This window comes from Heloderma suspectum, chromosome 4 (assembly GCF_057233095.1).
Source record: "Heloderma suspectum isolate Gila_16-S chromosome 4, 16-S_ref, whole genome shotgun sequence".
Taxonomy (NCBI): Eukaryota; Metazoa; Chordata; class Lepidosauria; order Squamata; family Helodermatidae; genus Heloderma; species Heloderma suspectum.
Window position 1 is genome coordinate 279,462,866 of NC_139461.1, and position 7,995 is coordinate 279,470,860.

The following is a 7,995-nucleotide window of genomic DNA, read 5'->3' on the forward strand; positions in this document are numbered from 1 at the left end:
GAAGGTGCAATCCTTACCCACTTACCTGGGAGTAAGCCCAACTGAACTCAGGAAGACTTCTCAGTAAATACATATTGGATTGCAGTGCAAATGTTTTATTTTTCCTTATGGAATTTATTCTCAGAGTTTTAACTATCCTATGGACAATTATCTTATGGACCCTGGCCAAGTCACATCTCAGAAAAGCCTCCTATCTTTTTAATATCCATTTAATATCACCCCAACTAGGGATGCTGGAGAAATTCGAGACAGACTAAAATAAGCTCGGATTTCTAAGAATCTGACCTGCAGAACCTGCTGCGGAGCACGCCCCCTGCCTCAGACCACGTGGAGTCTGTGGACTTTCGGATGATTTTTTTTACCTTCTCGAAATGTACGCATATAAATCCATAGAAAAATACATAAGTTTCTGCTGAGGAAATGTTCGGGGACAATACACTAAATGTTCCGTACTGAGGTAAATTATGTAAATACTTATATAAATATTTATGTAATTATTTGCGTATTTTTCCACATGACAAAAAAAATATTTGCATCCATCTGTGGGCAGATGACAGAACAGAAGGCGCCCGACAGTCCGCGAAACAGAGAAGGAGCAGATTTTACAGTCTGTACATCTCTAATCCCAACAGCACAAAGAATACAACTGCAAGTCCTCTTAGCTTGCTACTTCCCCAGTCCCTTGCTTACCCTGCATCCCTGCCTGCAGTAGGACAAAATGAGAGCCCCACTTGCCTTGTAACTTGGCAATGGAGGGTGGGTGTGGGATGAGAGAAGGAGAGGGGCTTGCAAAATCACAGTTACATCCCTCTTCGCGGTTCCAGGGCTATTCAAGAGGAGGCTTCCCCAGATGGCCATTTTGCATCCTAGGCCATGGAGGAAGAAACCTGTCTCTGCCTTGACAACAAAAATCCAACTGCCAATCACCACCCATTTAAAGTTCAAGCAGGCAACTTGGTAAATATAGTTTTTAAATGAGTGTTCTCTCACTTCATGGGATAGTATAGTTCTCTAGGCTTTACAACAGGAGTGGGCCACTTGTGGCCTTACAAATGTTTTGGCCTCCAACTTCCCATCATCCTTCACCATTGACTATGCTGGTTAGACAGCTTTGGTTATTGGGCAGTTTAGAAGTACGCTCAATAAATAGGGTTGATGGGAGTTGTAGGCCAAAACACTGGGTGAACCCATCCCTGCTTTATGTTTCTAAAATTTGATCTTGCCACTGGTTTGACAGCTTCTCTCACATACACATATCACATTGACTTAAATGTGATTTGAATTGATTTGAATGGTTGTGACTGTCACAGCTGGCACAGAATAGTGGTTAAGGACACAATTCTATGTATGTTTAGACAGAAAAAGTCATACAACTACCAGCATTCCCCAGCCAATATGGCTGGCTGGGGAGTACTGGGAATTGTAGGACTTTTTCAGTCTAAACATATATAGGATTGTGCCTTAAGTGCCTGAGCTGGAAATCACTGGCTCACTTTTTAGATCAGACAAGAACTCACTGGATGGCCTAAGGAAGCTAGGATTCCTCAGCCCTTATCAGTGATATGGGACAATAATACTGGGTAACCTTACAGGGCTGTTGTAAAGATTTTGTATGCAGAGCTCCAACACTTGAAATGTGCTATATAAATACAATATATCATAATCATTGGCATTAAATGTACATTTACTAGTAGAAGCATAGAATTTTAGAGTTGGAAAAGACCTTGGAGGCCATCAAGTCCAACAAAGACCCTGCTCAATGCAAGATCTGCAATGCAGGATATGACTACAATATCTCTGACAGATGGCCATAGATCCTCTGTTTAAATACCTTCAGTAAAAGAGAACCCACCACCTCCCAAGGGTGGATTCTGTTCCACTATCAAACACCATTAGGAAGTTTCCATTAATATTTAGCTGACATATTTCCCCTTCATCTTCTGTTCTCCATGCTGAACATGCCCAGCTGTTTCAACTATTTCTCATTGCACTTGGTTTCCAGAGTCTGATAGCTGCATTTTGGCATGTCTGCTCACCCTTGGCTTATGGCCTGAGCATCCCTTGCCTGAGTGAATATGTTCCATACTTGAAGGCTTTAGTTGTCCCAAAATACAGAAGAGTCTTTTTTCCAGGCAAGGTTTAATGTTTTATCTTCCATGGTATTGGAAGGTCGATTCTTAGGAATCCCCTAAGATTATTCCCCTGCAACTCTGGTGAGCCCAAAACAATGTGTTGTTGTGTTGTTTTACTGTAGTTGCTATAAAAGAGCTAGCCAATGATTGCTGTATCCGCTTCCTGGACACTCTGTTTCCTGGACACTCTGATGTATTTCTGCTTGCTTTCTATTTGGATATTTTTAATGCCAAGGTAACATTAATGGTTGCCAAGTTTTTGAACATTGCTCTTAACACCAGATCTCTAATGGTGGCAAACTAAGCAGTACTCACACTCTGAACATGGCTCTTTCTGTTCTTTTTTTTTTGTACTATAGTCGATTGACTAATAGATTTTGATGACGACTTGGTTTCCAGACCATCTTGGTCACCTTGTTCAGGACAGTTTAAGACAGTTCTTCTTAAAATGTGGTGCCCAGAACTGACCAGAGTACTCCAGATTCACAGTAAAATGATTCTTGTGTGTGGTTAAAATACTAAATACCAGAAATACTAATAAAATATATGTAGAGGGTTGAATCCAGGATCTGCCTTCTGTGGGTGGGAGGGTTCAGCTCATGGAAGGTCCTGCCACCCAGTTTTGGGGGATCCCTGTCCTCTGCAGCCCACCACATTCAGCAGGGTCCCCCCAAATGCTCTATGTAGCATTTTCAGGGGGCTGGAGGGGCTGCTGTGGAGAGGAGGGGACAGGGAAGTCTGCTTCCATCAGCCCTTTGGACACACCTAAATCTGGATCCAAGCCCAAGCTTGCAATCCTATGCATACTTACCTAGGAATACGCCATATTGCACATAATAGGAATTAACTTTCAAATAAATACACACAAGATCACACTGAATAGTAGTATGTTTTTAACACGTCTGAGTGTTCACACTTGGAATTGACAAAGCAATACACACTCCCTAATGTTACTTTTCCTGGATATGTTATGTGCCCAAATTGCTGAGAAATTTCTTTAAAAGCCTTGAACCATAAGCCATCATTTTTAATTGCCACTGTTGTTTGAATGAGAGTATAATAATAATGAAGTCTGAACTGTGAATAATAAATCAGTATAAATTTATGTTACCTTTATTTCTTGAACTACTTATGAGTCCAGGGCACTGGTATTTGGCAGGGGGGATGGCAAAAAGCAGTGTGCTCCTTGTGCATGTGATCCAATGCATGTTTCTGTGGAAGTGTGCATAAAAATTACAGCTTTTGTCTGCAAATGTTAGAAGTGTTGCTTGCTTCCTAGGCACATTTCTCTGCGAGTAAGACCTATTGAACAGAGGGAAGCTTACTTCCAGTGGAACATACATAGGATGTGACATTTCTGCTGTTTCATCCTAACATCTACACGCACACACACACACACTATATATATATATATATATATATAATCAATCAGGTACCAGCCACAGTTTTGTGGGTAAAGGCTCTGGTTAAATTGACAGGCCACAGCTCAGAGGAAGAGCCCATGCTTTGCAAGCAGAAGGCCCAGATGTTGAACCTGGCATCTCCAGTTAAAAGAATGAGGTAGCAGTGAATGGGAAAGGCCCCTGCCCAAGACCCAGGAGACCTCATGCCAGTCCAAATTGATGAGAGTGGACTGGATAGACCAATAATCGGACTCAGTATCAGCCAGCTTCATATGCTGAATTAGTTTTGCAACTTATAAAGCTTCATAACCTCTTTGGTATTGAAGCTTCATAACTGCTTCACAAGTTTATACCGATCCATAAAACAAGCAGTAAACCTGCTCCAAACATCTTAGAAGGGCTTGAGCATCTTTATACTTTCTGAGGTTACTACATTTTAGCTAACTCCCTAAGCTCTCATTGTATCCACACACCAACCCTGTGAGGTAGATTAGTCTGAGAGATAGTGACTAGCCCAAGGTTACCCATGGCTGAGCCATGGATCCAAATCCAGCTTTCTATCCAATATCAGCCTTCCCCACCTGGAACCTTCCAGATATTTTGGACTACAACTCCCAGCATCCTTGACCATCAGCCACGCTAGCTTGGGTGATAGGAGTTGGTAGAAAACATCCGGAAGGCATGAGGTTGGGGAAGGCTGTACTAGACACTAATTGAGGATGATACCCATGTCATTACATCAGTCTTTGACACAGATACCTAGATACTCGCAATTTTAAGCTATTCCCATTTTTTGGCATTAATTAAGAACTAAAACAGGAACTGACCATGGCTAAAAGAAGAAAAAATGAAACAAACCCACGTTCACAGCCTCAGAAGAAATAGGCCACCTTCACACGTTGGTTTTTTTTAGTGAAAACATTCTTCTTTACTCACAGGTTTTCCCATGTGCTTTAAACGACTGCGCTGCTCTCCTGCCGCTGTCTGACATCTTCCCCTTCTTCTTTCCATGTCATCTACGAACGGGAAAATCCAGCATTTTCTGTGCCTTCACTCGAAACCGCAATCCCCCCCCCCCCATATATTTTTCCGCCTTAGCGCTTTGTCCGGCTTTGTGTGGGTGTGTGCTGGGGGTGTTGCTGGGGGCTGTTGCATTGCATTGTCATGACAACAAATCAGTGGGAGGGCGGGGGCAGGTCACTGACCGCTTCCGGGGACCGTTTCCGCCTCTCTGGCACTTCACTTGCTGCGCTTGCATCACTGTTTCCCGCTGAAGAGCGCTCTGTCGGTACTTCGGTCTACGGGACTTGTGCTCTCCGCTCCCCTTGGCTTCGCCAATGGTGGAAACGGTGGCTGCTGCTCCTCGAAACAGCGGCAAGGGCCCTGACCTGCTGGAAATCTGGGGCGAAAGCGAAATGCAGGAGCAGCTGTGAAGGAGCCACGTGTGACCATCTCACCACCATATTGCGGGTGAGATGGTCGCACGTGGTCACAACTGCACTGCCCTGGAGTGCAGGTCCAAGACAAAGGTGATGCAGCTTGAGCACAAGGGTGTTGTAGCACACAGCGCGAGGTCTGGAAATAACAGGGCAACTTGCCCTTGCTCTGATGTGCTCCATAGGATCCTCCGAGGAGATGCTAGCGTCACCCCTAAGCGCATGGCGCAGAGTGCAAACATGATCCGCCTCCCTGCGGAAGAGCTGCAACCGCTCTCCCCGAGTCAATCCAGGCTGGTCTAGGAACCATCAATGCAGTGGGGTACCTGGACAATCGAGCGGGAGATGTGCTAGTTGGGCATTCCAGTAATTTCCATTCCCAGGATTACTTTAGCTTCTCCAAGGGTTGGCATCATTGAATGGGTATATGTATATGGGGGGTTGCACACATTTACCTGAGAGTAAGTCTCATTGAAATCAGTAGGGCTTACTTTTGAGTAGACATACACAGGCATGAGCTGTAAACTGTTAATCATCCCAAATGCTTCTCCGAGATCCACCTGAACACAGCCATGCTTACTTCTGAGTAAACTCCCTGGCTGTAAGGCTGTACTTGATTTTTAAAGGGCACAGGGATGTCTTCTGTTTCTCCACAAACCTTGTGCTTTACTGCTACAATCCTCAAACTGTTTAGAGGCCAGTGTCAGTTCTAACTGCAAGAGAAAGAAAATCTACATTGAAAGATGGAGTTTTGCTGGACTGACTTGTAGATTGCATTGTGAAGTGGAACAGAGTGTGGTTTCATAAATACACCTGAGCCTTTCCTTTCCTGGGAGTAAGTGCCATTGAAATCTGTGTGGCTTGCTTCTGAGTAGGCTTGCATAGGAGTACACTGTAAGTCTACTTAAGGTAGAACTCTTAAGGTCTCCAATCCCTTTCAGTGCATTTACTTGGGACCTCCCGCTCCCATTGACTTCACTGGAGATTTTATTTATGAGAGGAAAACCATCCTCCTTAGCCCTTGACTGCTTCTTCTCCCTTTTGCTCACCAGTTTGATGGGCTTTTTTCCTCCCAGAGTGGATGGGCGAGTCTCCCTCCTCAGCCATGCAGGAGAAAGGCTTGACAGTTAGGATTTCAATGGGTATTAAAGGTGCCTTTTCTCCTGCCCTGAATAAATTCATCATGCAGAGCTTGGAATGGTCATTTTTAATTTTTTTTTTAATGGATAATTGTTTTAGATAATGCAGTAATGCTGGGGTGGGCAAGGTGGTCTCCATTGCCTCCACATCAGAAAGAAACCTTAAAGTCAATTTACTTCCAAGAGGCTTTCCCTCCCTCCCTGAAAAGATGCAGGCACAGGCAAAGTAGAGCTCCTGGCTTTGCGAATAGAAGGGTGAATCTGAAAATGCAGACCAGATTAAACACAGTCCAAATATTCCTACAGACCACAAAACCAATGATGCCAGACAAGGCACAGAAAAGAGAAGGGCAAGAGAAGGGGCTTGGGGTGGTTAATGCCTTGCCACTGTGCAGGGGATGGGGGGATGGGATTGGCTGTAGCATAGCAAATACACTACACTGAAGGCCCATCATGGCCCGACTTTATGGCCGTGGGATGGGATCACAAGGCAGGCTCTCGGGTGGTCAAAGGGACCTGCGCATCTGCCATGCGCGAAACTCTCGCTCAGTGTCTTCTCTTTTTGTTCCACAGGATACAGCAGGGAACTCATTCCTTCCAATGATCCAGCTGTGGAGCAGTTGCTACCTCCTGATGAAAACAGCAGGAGCCTCGCCCATCAGCCAGTGAGTCCCGGCTTGTCTGCCCTGTCCCACTTCTTTTTCCAGAAGCCTGACACCAGGCTCAGAACCAGGCGGTCCACGTGATGGTGCTACAGCGATTATTCTCCAACAGAATAATCTTGGTAATGGTTGGACTTCTTCTGATTCCGCAGGTGCCGCACAAGCTGTGGAAGAATCTACTGACCCAAGTGACCCTTGCGAAAATGTCAGTAAGCATGCTCTTACTGCAGAGGAAAGACCACCAGCTGTACCCCCACCACCAAAAGGCCCTGTACCATCGCCTGGTCTGGGAGTTCTGGTTACGGCATGTGCACTGGGGCAGGGGCAGACATGCTGGGGGGGGGGGTCTAAAGCAGTCTACCAACTCCATGCAATGCTGTTAAGTCCTCTGACAATAACAGCAGCAGGATTCTTCCCTGAGCTCTTCTGCAACTGTGAATTCCTCTTGAATCGCTTATTACTGTAGTCTTTGTGCAAGGGCTACCGCAAACAGTGATACTGTCCTTCCCCCTCTATCCTCCAATCATAGGTGTGATTGTATGTGTCAGGGTGGAAACTGAGCCGATAGAACCCCAGAGCAGTTCTCATTCTGAGGAGGATCAGCAATCCGTGGGAGAGGAGCCAGCTCATCCCTCACAGGCACAGCAGCTGGCAGAGATTCCTCCTGCCAGCATTCCTGAGATAGATAGTGACCCAGGCAGTGAGAGAGTGCGCGAGGGGGGCTTGTTAGACGCTCGACGCAGATGCAGGGAGCGTCGAGTGATGGAAGGTGCGGAAAGGAGGCATAGCACCCATTTGGCGCACAAGCAACGGCCGCGTTCCGTAGACCCAAGGGAAAGAGGAAGGATCTCTCCCTAGCCCATAAGTTCAGGGTCTTCAAGTGATTCTCCTTCAAATGGGGACCAACTGCCTACCCGGAGCATAGGCTACTCCACTGTTCATTGCTTAGTCGCTGGTGATAGCATCTGAAAGAGTCATTAAGTTGTAAAAGGATTAAAGCCTTAAAAAGAATCCTTTCGTCTGTGTCTTGAGTTGGCTATTGGAGTGTACTGAAAGAGGCCACTAGGGCGCTCCTGACAGTATGGTTGTCAGATTATGGAATGGGATTAACAATTTCTGACTATACCTTGTTGGTACACAACCATTTATGGAGGTGATGACACGATGTGAAACCAACGCAGTGTGAAATTGATGTACTGACTTGAGACAGAACTGTGCACTGT

At 45.5% G+C, this 7,995-nt stretch overlaps 1 long non-coding RNA gene across 1 annotated transcript; it reads left to right on the forward strand.

The window, feature by feature from the left end:
• The first annotated feature begins 4,744 nt into the window (after positions 1–4,744).
• Positions 4,745–7,775, forward strand: LOC146348748 (uncharacterized). The gene is made up of 3 exons (XR_014790710.1): positions 4,745–5,064; positions 6,684–6,775; positions 6,925–7,775. It is a non-coding gene; the product is annotated as an uncharacterized LOC146348748 (long non-coding RNA).
• The last annotated feature ends 220 nt before the right edge of the window (positions 7,776–7,995 follow it).